The following is an 11,987-nucleotide window of genomic DNA, read 5'->3' as shown; positions in this document are numbered from 1 at the left end:
TGAACAATCCTTTGGTTTTCCATCCTGATTCTCAAAGGAGCAAGCTTCATCTCTTGAATCCCTAGTTTTTGCCTGGCATGATCCCTCAAAATATTGACTCTAGTGTTACCATATACATTTGGTAGTGATGTGTGTGAAAATACTTAGGACCGCCGATGCATTTTTTCCCTCACTAGGAGGTTTTTTCCCATGCCCATTGTATATATGCCCATCACTCTAGGGCTATCTTATCTTTCCATTGCACACTAAGTAATACACTCTCTATTGTGTGCCTTGAGATTCCTTCGTCTTCTAGAAGTTGTGCATGTTTTCCTGCAATACTAATTCCAACAATTGGTATCATAGCAGGTTGTGTTCTCTCGGGCTTAGTCACCAACAGCTCCAACAGATGCCCGCTCACTTTATCCTCTTTCTTTGAGCTTTGGAGAGCGTCAACAGGTCGACAAATACTTTGGAAAAGCTCGTAGAGGCGAGTCTGCTCAAATTTTTGATTCGGGCTCATTTCGACCTCCGTTTCCACTATAGGCAGTGTTGCGCATATAATCTCATCATTTTGTGTAGAATTTTTGTCAATGACTCATAACAAGTCCCTTACAATGTATTCTACGGGTTGTGCTATATAGCAAGTGTTGATCCCGCTTTGTTTCTCCTTTTTTTGGGTCGTTTTTACATCAGGTGCAGACATTTGCCATGGCTGACAACAACACAAATGTGTTCAAGATGTTTACTGTTGAGGATAGATTGGATGGGGATAATTACCCTATGTGGGCTTACATGATGCAACATATCCTTGTGTCAAACGGAGTTTGGAATATTGTGCAAGGCATTGATGTACGTCCTGGTTCTAAGGATGTAGGCGACGTTGCACGTCCAAAAGTTTTCAACTTTGATGCATTATGCACATTGCTCTTGCAAGAGTCACTTCCCCAAAAAACAGGGCTAAAAAGAGTGCAATTGAACATGCCTTTATTACTGCTCAAAGAAAAGGTGGTAACCTCAATGTATCCACTTCTCATGGTTCTTCTACGAGTAGTAAATCACATGTTTCTAATGCTTCTGTTGGAAGAAATTCATCTGGGAATTCTAGTGAAAAGGGAAAAAAGACGATACGTTGCCATTACTGTAAAGCTAAAGATCACTTGATCAAGAAATGTCCTAAGTTGAAGACAAAAGAGGCTAAGAAGAAAGCCGATGGTTCCACTAGCTATTGTTGAGTATTCTGTGAAAGGAGGTTGTGATATTGGTGTTGATGCAGGATGGGATTTTAGTGCAGAGTGCACTTATGATCCTTCTCTCCATGATGCATGTATGTCAGTTGCTGCAGATGTGCATGTGTGGTACTTTGATAGTGGTGCTACAAAGCACATTACCTCTCATCGTGACTTGTTTACCTCTCTCAAGGATGTCCCTCACGGGAATTCAATCACTTGTGCCAACAATGCCTCTTATCCGGTCAAGGGAGTTGGAAGGATTGTGCTGACTACTTTGAATGGAAGTTCTTTCACACTTGTTGATGCACTTTATGTACCTGGGATCAAGATGTTGTAAATTTTGTGGATACGAGATATATAATTCATGATCTCACTTTTGGTGATGAGATTGTTGCATTAGGAATTTTATGTCGTGGGCTGTATAAGCTCAATTTGTATGACAAGTGTGGAAAGCATTTTGCAAATGAATTGTGGATTCTAAGGCTATTTCAGATTAAAACTTTGGCATGCATGTTTTGAACATCTAAATTTTACCATTTTGCTTTGTTTACAGGAATTTGATATAGTTTCTCTTTGCCTCCTCTTGAAGCAACTGTTAAGCATTTCTATGAAGGATGTATTTTGGGTAAGATGTAGTGTTCAAAGTTTTCAAAGGATGGTTCAGTTAGGGCTACATACAGGTTGCAGCTTGTGCATAGTGATGTTTCTGGACCCATGAAAACTCCATCCTTGGGAAATTACCTTTACTTTGTGACTTTCATTGATGATTACTTCATGCATGCATGGGTGTATCCGCTTAAGGCAAAGTCCGAAGTGTTTATGTGCTTCAAACAATTTTTAGCTATGGCTGAAATGTTTCTAAATGTACTATGGGCACCCTCTATTCCAATTGAGGGACGGAGTATATGTCTCATGAATTTAATGCATTTCTGGCTAGTCGTGGGATAAAACAACAATGTATAGTGCCATAGAGGCCTTAACAAAAAAGTGTTACTGAAAGGAACAACATGTTACTTACGGAGATGACAAGATGTATGGTCAAAAGTCAAGATTTTCCACATTCGTTTTGGCTTGAGGCCATCATGTGTGCCACTTATGTACTCAACAGGTGTCCTGTAAAAGCTTTGCACTCTATGATTCCATGTGAAGCATGGCATGATAGAAAGCCATTTGCTGATCACATGCGTGTTTTTGGGTGTTTGGCTTATGATTTGGTGCCACAAACGCAACACAAAATATTGGATGATAAGCCTGTCAAGTGCATTTTTGTTGGTTATAGTGCTGAAAGCAAATGTTATAGGTTGTACCATCCGCAAACAAAGCGTATCTTGATTTCACGGGATGTTGGGTATGTGGAAGATTTTGTTCAGCCTTTGCTGTTGATCTCTATAAGGCTCGACTTGCTGCAAAAGGATATGCACAACAAAAAGATATAGATTATTGAAGAGACATTTTTTCCACTTTTCATATAACTATTGTGAGTTTTCAATGTGCATTGGTGGCTCATTTTGGTTGGGATGTACATCAATCAGACATTGTTACTACTTTCTTGAATGGTGACATATTTGAGGAAGTTTATGTAATGCAACCTCGCGGTTTTTTCAAGAAAGGACAAGAGGATAAAGTGTGAAAATGTAAGAAAACTTTGTATGGGTTGAAGCAGTCTCCTCGTGCTTGGTATGAGAAATCTGACACTCATTTGGTCAAATGAGGCTTTCGTAACAGTCCAACAGAAAGCACTTTGTATGTGAAGCGTGAGAGTGATGTGCTTCTCATTGTTTTTCTATATGTGGATGATTTGCTAATCACTGGTCCAAACGAGGCACATATTGTTGAATTTAAGTCTGATTTGATTGCTACTTTCAAGATGAAAGATTTGGGGCTGACTTGGGCATACAATTTAAGCTGTGCGATGGTGGTATTACCTTGTGTCAAACAAGTTACATACAGACATTACTATGTAAATTTGGACTTGAGGATTGCAAACCTATTTCCACTCACATGAAAACACGTTTGAAATTGAGTCTTCATGATGCTAGTGATCCTGCCAATGTCGCTCTTTACCACTCCTATTGGATGCCTTATCTACGCATGTAATACGAGGCTAGATATTCAATTTATAGTCTCAAAAGGTAGTAGATTTATGCATAGCCTCTGTCTAAGAATTGGTAAGCTGTCAAGCGGATCTTTCACTACTTGAGTGGCACTTTACATCTTGGGTTGTTTTATCCCAAGGGGGGATCATTTCTGCCAAATTTACATGCTTTTTTGGATTCAAACTGGGCTGGTTGTTTTGACATGCGAGTGTCCACGAGTGCTTTTTGTTTCATGCTCAACAATTCATGCATATCATGTTTGAGAAAGAAGCAACCTAATGTGGCCACTTCTAGTTGTGAGACTGAGTATAGGACAGTCTTCACAGCTATGGTTGAGTGTGTATGGCTCAAACGCCTTATGGATGATTTGGGTGTTGGACAGAACACTGCCAACATCATCTACACTAACAATCAGAGTGCATTGGTAGTTGCAAGGAACCCAAATTTTCATGCTCGCACAAAGCACATTAAGGTGCATTATCACTATTTCAAGGAGAGACTCTCAGTAGGAGAGATCAACTTGGCTTATGTGCCAACACATGACAACCTTATAGATCTTTTCACAAAGGCATTAGGGAATTTGGGAGGTAATTTGGAGGGCCTTCTAAGGAAATACAATTTTTTGCCTTCTCTCTCTCTAGAAAATTGGTGTGGTAAAAGAAAAGGTGTCCGCATCAATCGTTCAAAAAGTGTACTTCGAAGTGGATTCTTTTCACAGGTTCATACTGGCTGTAATGATTGATAGAATGTCCCTTTTCAATTATATTGAATGCACCTCGTCATATAGGAAGGAATTTCTTTTCCATACGATGTATGCAGTAGGTAGTCTAGGGAGTAATGGTGCTATACTCTTCCATTTCTTGATTTTCTTGACTGTGTATTCATGGCTTCTTCATCCACCACCTCAAACCTTCTCACTAAACGTCATAAATATAATCTACACGTTGATTTGAGTCCTGAATATGAGCCTTTATGCAAGAGAAGTAAAACAAACACAACAATAACACAAACGGAGAAAACAACACTCAGAGTAGAAGGAGCAAAACACATAGATTTATGGACAACTGGCTCCCTCTATCCTTTGAATCCTATGACCAATGCCTCCCCTACATTTGTAAATCCGACTACTTTATTGACCTTTGTAGGTGACGGACATAATGGTTTACTTGGCTACTGCAAAGCTCTAAGTGGGAATTTAGAAATTCAAAAAAGCATGGTTCACACACATCAAGAAAAGGAAATTATACGACTTTCTACTTCGCATTGTGAGGACCAAAAAACCCTTTTGCAGTGCACACAAGAAATACAGATATTGCAAGAAAAAGTGTGTAACTTACAAAGGAAAGATACATGCTTAGGTAGTCGTGTGCGAAAGAAGAAACTACGGAATCTTGAAACCTTGAAGGTTGGCTATGGAGGTCTCAAGAAAAGAATACAAGAATTGAGGTCAAGATTGTGAACCTTTTAGTTTATTTCAACTATACATTGTTTTTTCTTATGTCTATTATATTTTCTATTTAGACATGCTATATATTCAGACAAACAAAACATAGATCCAAAGGCGAATGTAGGATAGCACTTAAAGCCTTTGATAACAAGTGGTATCACAAAGGATATAATGCATGACAAAAAATATAAGGTTTTGCAGAGGGATGTTGTTGACCATTTTATTACAAAGAGTGCAGTGCCTGCAAGTGAAATACAGGGCACACTTGACTCCCTTGGTGTGAGTAAGAGAGGGTACTCAGCTATTCAACAGTCTATCTCCTCCATTTTTGTGAAGAATGGAATAAAGTCTAAACTTCTACCAACAGCAGCAAGTGTTTGGAAAGAGAGACTTCAACTCAACCATGCACATACAAATTTCATTGGATGTCTCTTTCATATTGATGATATTTATAGATCTCAAGGATCAATTGTAACCTACGATGAGTACAACAATATCTTCATGGACCTCACTTTGTTGCAAACTAAAATGGTTGAGTTCTACAATGTAACATTTGAAGAGACAGGTGGCATTCTGCATTTTGTTTTGAAGCTAAATGAGTGTGAGATCCTCAAAGAGAAGAAGGTAGAACGAGTCACAATAACATTGATGAATAGGGCTATTTCAAAATGTCCCACTGATGATCCTTCATACTTCAGTGTTCAATCAGAAACAAACATATGGTGGCTTGGTGCTTTTCAGGTATTCCATTTTCACTTTCTCTTCAGCTTTGGTGAGCCCTCTTGAGATAAAATTTAGATGTACTTTAACGTCTCATGTGGATTCAATCTTGAAGGTAAAGAAAGAAGACCATGACATTTTATATTAGGTGTTCCATCAAACCCCTATCCCTGATATCATTGACAAACAAATGAATCAAGAAAATGTGTGGTTGTCAATGGGAGGGGAGACTTTCAGGTCCAATGGCATCTTACAAGTGATCTTAAAACACTGAAGTGTACATATAATTATGGAATGGGTGCTATGGTAAAGGCTCCATGCTTGTATTGTATGACCCCTGCAAAGATGATGGACCCAAAATGGTGGAGAAAGGCACCACTTGATCCTAATTTCCACCCAGTTCTAGATATTCAACTTGCCAATGTCCACATTTGTACAATGCATGCTCTTTGCAAAATTGTAGAGGAGTTGGTGTATCTGTACATTGGGTTTGCTTGGAAAATCAAGAACTCAAAAGAATAGAAGATTGCGGTGGTGGAGCTTGAACTAGTTTTGTCAGAGATGGGTCTCCATGGGGGCAATGTGAAAATCTAGCGGGAGGAGAAGAGGTCAATCAATGATAAATATGTACCTTGCAAACCATCTATTGGTGGGGTCAAGGCACATCGTTTTTTATCAAAGCCAACAGGCGTCAAAGATAAGAAGCTAACCAAGCATGGAAGGATATATCAGTCCACTTATGTCATCAAAATTGAGTTTCAGCAATGGGAAAATCTCTGTATGGCAGTGAAGGACCAGGAACCCACAACTCGCAATGCCAAGGGTGAAGTTTGGCATTCCATCGATGTGCTCTTTCAGATGTGTGAAAAAGATGAGTGGACACAAAATGATCTAAAACAATTTAAGGAGAAAGCACTTAGGTCAGCTTGGACTGAAACTCAAATTACTCATTACATGGTATTGTTAGCGAACCCTTTTAAATGATAAGGGCTAAAAGGTTGTTTAAAATTCCTAACAACTTGTTTTATTTGTAGCAAATCATTTTCAATCACTTACCATACTTCATTTAAAAGTATGGAAACCAAGGCATATGGAACACCCAAGGGTTGGAAAAGTCTCATTACATGGCCATGAATGCATATTTTAGACACACACGTCATGGAGGCTCTTGAGATAAGGCAAACAGTTTGAAAGAGTTGTTCCAGTGGTTTTATCGTAGAATCCTTCATTGGCTATAGCAAAAACATGTATTAGATTGTTTGGCAATAGCACAAGCAATTAGGCATTTGCAACAAAAGAAACGAAACGAGTAGAGGCATTCAACAACTCCAGTGCTCCTGAATGCCAGAGAAAGTGGAGAGAGACATTGCAATATGGTAACCATAGGTGGATCAAGAGATTTTGATTTTAGATTACAACATGTACAAGAGATGCCTAATGAGCTAATAGACACAATACAAGTCACAAGACTCTCAACTTGAAGACAGATTGTGGATATCTTTTGGCACATTACCCTTGTATCGGATCATTGAATGTTTGCATAATCTAATAGTTCATTTGGGTTTTGTTTCCCCAAAGTGAGTGCCATTGATGTGTATGTGTAATAATAAGATGCACGACCACCAGTGTACCCCAAACACTATCCAAAAAATTTTGTAGCAAAAACTTTATCGAGGAGGATATCTTTGTCTGCATTCTGTGGTAGCATTGGTCCACCTAGGAAGCGTGAGAGCGTCTTGAGGGCGAATGTTCTTGTACTTACCTCTTGGGACATTCCATTGTGAAATACTAGTATGGGTGCCTCCTAGAGTCTGGGAAGGTATTGTCCTAGTGTGCATCCCTTCCACGATACTCTCTTGTCCGACGACGAAGAAAGTCATCCTTTTCAGCAGTCCATGACTGTACATAAAAGTATGAGTTAGAGAAAGACAATGACAACTAGATTTTTTATTTTTTATTTCGTGGGTTTACCATGTAGCTCTCATCTTGCATATATAAGCCATCCTTCCATAGGTCCACTGACCTCGTGGACCCTTGTGTGAGACGCGTAAACCAGTCCTCTACTTCCTGAGTACTGGTTGATGGCCTGAGGTTGTTTCTAATAGCTTGGAATGTGGCCTCATCTGGGAGTGTCTCTCTATACTTTTCTGCTTTGTCAAAGCAAAGTTTGAGGCAATCCATCAGGTTACTAGAGTTTTTCATTGCCTCGACGTCACTGCTGTCATCAGATACAAATCCACTCCTCCCCTCTTGAAATTTGGAGAGTGTTGCAAGTGCAAAGTCCTCCCTTAAAGAAAATATAATTTGAATTTCATGAAGGAAAATGTAAGATCTCTCACCAAATTTGAAGTTTGGCAGTCCAGGAAGCATCAATGTGGCTTGTTTCTCATTAAAGCCAGAGACATCTAAAGGTAGTTTGATATTAGATGTTTTAACTGTAGGTATTTTTCTTCGTTGCACCTCTTTAGCCTCTGCCTCAAGATTAATATCCTTGTCAATCTCAGGAACCTCATTGGATTCCAAGTCCTCATCATCTTGTTCATCGGGTGGTAGATCCTCCTCATCCATTACCTCTGAAGGATTATTCAATAGACTAGCAAATAGAGAATTTAATAATAGAAGGAACCTAAAGGATTCTTTAATTAGCTTGCAATCTCGTTCGTGCATAGGACACCGTAAGGGTCTATAGATAGTAGGTAGTTGATAGTACTTCCTGTATGACTGTCTTGTGGAATCAAAATCTTTTAAGTGCACCACCACCATGTCAGCAAGAACCACCCTACCCTTGTGGACCTCAAGCTCAAAATTGTCTCTTTCACACTTGAGGAAATCATTGTGCTGTCAGCAGCTCCTGTAGATACTGCAAAATCAAAAAGTCTTTCATCCACACATGCAAGATTTTCAACCCCTTTCTTACATTTTGTAGCTGGTTCATTGGCAGAAGAAAGATCAATGTTTCTCTTTTTGGTGCTAGTCACTTGAAGCTTCTTGCTTACAGGCACTTCTTCTTGTTCTGAAGCTTCTGAGTTATTGGGGGGTTCCTTTGTCCCCACAACATCATCTCCAAGAAATGTATCTTTAGCAAGAGCAAAGTCCACACCTCTCTTTAAAGAACCTCTTAGCAACTTAGGTGGTCTCTCTTCTGCTTCTTCTTCACCTAGGACAACTTCTGGATCCACCCTCTGTCCCTTCATTCTGTTGGATCTTAATCCTAAGAAAAACAAAATACAGGGGAAAAAAGGTAATTATTGGTAAGTATTTCCAAGGTTGGTTGGTTCAACTCTCTCTCTCTCTCTCTCTCTCTCTCTCTCTCTCAGATTGGTCTCACAATTTTTTTTATTTTTTTTTATAGAGGTTACTTAGAGCAGCTCATTTTATTTGAGTTCAACTCCTCTATCTCCCTTTTTTCTTGCCCCTTACATCCACGGCGTGCAAAGAACAATTACAAGACCACTTCTACGCTTATGCGCGTCATAGGACAACAAATAGAGGGAGGGGCTTCTCTCTCACTGTGAGTCCGCTACGGCACACGGATGATGATCAGCTTACATAAAAGACCACTCCGTGCGCCAAAAGTCCTCCCAAATTGTCGCATTTATCTCTCTCTCTCTCTCTCTCTCTCTCTCTCTCTCTCTCTCTCTCTCTCTCTCTCTCTCTCTCTCAAAATAAAAATCATAAGGGTTACCTTTTCCCGGGCTTGGCATGGCGACCTTCACGATGCAATTTCTACGTACCAGTCTCTCTCTCTCTCTCTCCCCAAAACCCTCTCCCTCACTCTCTCTCTCTCTCTCTCTCTCTCTCTCTCTCTATGTGCAAATAGGCTTACAAATTTTTCTATCTACCTAAATGATTCTCTCTCTCTCTCTCTCTCTCTCTCTCTCTCTCTCTCTCTCTCTCTCTCTCTCTCTCTCTCTCTCTCTTTCTCTCTCTCACTCATATCATTCATACTACCATTGCCGACATGCACGGAGAATAACTACATGCTTTACGCATGGCAAACGGCTAAAACTAAATAGTGCACATTTATTGTACCGTATACTTTTGATTGAGAGGTCATTTTCACAATTACGTTTGCACAATATTCGTTGGCAGGCTTATTGTAGCACTTGAGAGAGAGAGAGAGAGAGAGAGAGAGAGAGAGAGAGAGAGAGAGAGAGAGAGAGAGAGTAGAAGAAGATAGCCTACAGCCTACATACTTCACAACCTACAAGATAGTGCAAGCATCCATCGCTAGAGACAGGGGGGAGAGAGAGATAGTGAAGGACTACAGTTCAAAAGACATCGCACAAAGTGACAACGCAGAGAGTATTGCTATCCACATATACCTACATGTATGAGGGTGAGACAGAGAGTAGTGTTGTTGGTGTATGTTTGAAAGCTTGACTTGAAACTTGGTATGTTATTGGAATTGATAGACAAGCCAAAATAACAAACTTCCCAATATTTACCTGGTTTTTACAATGGTGCGCTGACACATATCTAAGTTATGCTCAACATCTTACACGTGCCATAATCACAATTTTTCTATATGTCTAATAGAACAAAATTTAATGTTGTGGTTTAAATGAGAGCCCATGTGTGCACAATGGCACGTGGATTTCATTCTGTTAGTCTCATAATCATACCCACGTGCCATAGTGTGCAATCTTATTGACATTTAGAGGGAGATAGAGATTGTGTGTGTGTGTGTGTGTGTGTGTGTGTGTGAGAGAGAGAGAGAGAGAGAGAGAGAGAGAGAGAGAGAGAGAGAGAGAGAGAGAGAGAGAGAGAGAGAGAGAGACATTGGCTTACAATTAAATGGCAAGAACAAAGGCGACTGTGAGGAAGGCAGGAAAAGGCCCAGGTTTGGCTGCTAAAGCAGGAGGAAGATCTGATAGTAAAAAGAAGAGATCAGGGAAGCCCATGAAAATATTGAAAGCTCCAAGGATGAATAGGCTTCAAAGACACATCAGACTGTTTAAGGAAATCAAGAAGGCTCAGAAATGTATCGAGCTTCTAGTTCCAAAGCTTCCATTCCAAAGACTAGTCAGGTCAATATGTGAGGAAGCATGTTGTGGTACCATGAGGTGGAAACCTATTGCACTGCTAGCACTACAAGAAGCAGCAGAGGATTTTTTAATGGAATATTTCAATGACATTACAATTGTTGCAGCACATGCACACAGGGTAACAATTATAAACAAAGACAATGAAACTCTGAAAAGGGTAAGGTGGAGATATGATAAGCTGCTCTAGCCCAACGAATTTATAGATAATAAAATGAAGGAAATTTTGCTTATTCCTCCATCAAAGCCAGAGGCGGTGAAGATTGTAGAAGTCACCCACCCACGATGTGAATACCAGGGCTAGGGATGAACAAGAAAATCGGCGTGCATAAGAATTAGATAAACTGAAAGAGAAGGAAAAGGTAGCACATGCTATAGAAGAAGAGGTTAACAACTACCTCATTGTAACACAAAAATTGATGTTAGCAACAACAAAATTTTTCCATCTATGGAGGAAGGATTAATAGTAGATATACAACTAGAAGATGGTATAAGAAGACTTGCATTAGATTCCACGGATATCAATATATTGTGGGATCCAGATGCTCAAATCAGAGCTTTAAATTGTCTATATCTCCTTGAAGTAAGATGCTTTCACTAGCTTTTGCATATTTTTATTTAGCCTTGAGGCTAGAGACAGAAAACATCAAACTGTTTTGTAGTTTGATAAAGAGCTAGCTGCCTCCACAATGCCAAGCAGAATATATATTGGATCCCCAGATTTCTCCCTTAGTTAGAATGAAAAATATCCCTGTCGGCACATTCGAGAAGTGGCTTGCTCATTGTCCAATGCTGCAAGTAACAACCATAATTTTTCCATATGAGAGGAATCACCACTGGAGCCTCGTGTGCATTGAACTTGACAAACCAGCTGTCTGGACACTAAACTCAACTCGAGGAATGCATCCAGGATTCAGACTACTCCTTCTTCTTGCAGATGCATAAAAAGACTGTTGCATGCATATGGACAGCTATGCGGGAATTTAGAGCTATACATGTCAAAAATTAAGGAAGTCACAGTGCCCTTACAGAGTGATGGCAACTCATGTGGATGGAGATGCCTCCTCCATGATGAGTTTATACTGCAGAGATTTTTTGCATTAAATCCATTCATGTCAAAGGTAATCATTTTGCACAGCATCACTACAACATTGTGACAATTTGGACCAAGTTGTGTCTCAGTTCCTTTATGTTTTCTTTTTGTCTTTTGCAGAGTGCATTAGAGAAGTACACTATAGAGTATTCTAACTGATATCGTGCCACCCTAATCCAACATCTGCTTGCAATTTCACATACCGTGAGCATGGATGCAGAACAAACCCTGTTGGATGACCACGTTGTAGAATTAATGATGACTGCTGATGGACTGCAACAAACACACTCCATAAGGGCAGCTGAGAAAGGATAGGAGCAAGAGGAGGGGGGGACTTCCAAGATGGGGAATGCTACAGAGACATATTTTGATGAG

The 11,987-nt window shown here is 39.8% G+C and overlaps 1 pseudogene; it reads left to right on the top strand.

Moving 5' to 3' along the window:
- Positions 1-10,271: 10,271 nt before the first annotated feature.
- LOC147434089 (histone H3-like 2 pseudogene) lies at positions 10,272-11,771 on the top strand (annotated as a pseudogene).
- The last annotated feature ends 216 nt before the right edge of the window (positions 11,772-11,987 follow it).

Source organism: Adiantum capillus-veneris, chromosome 19 (assembly GCF_014529385.1).
Source record: "Adiantum capillus-veneris isolate H3 chromosome 19, ASM1452938v2, whole genome shotgun sequence".
In the NCBI taxonomy this organism is placed as follows: Eukaryota; Viridiplantae; Streptophyta; class Polypodiopsida; order Polypodiales; family Pteridaceae; genus Adiantum; species Adiantum capillus-veneris.
The sequence above is the reverse complement of the archived record's forward strand: the minus strand, read 5'-3'. Positions and strand labels throughout refer to the sequence as shown.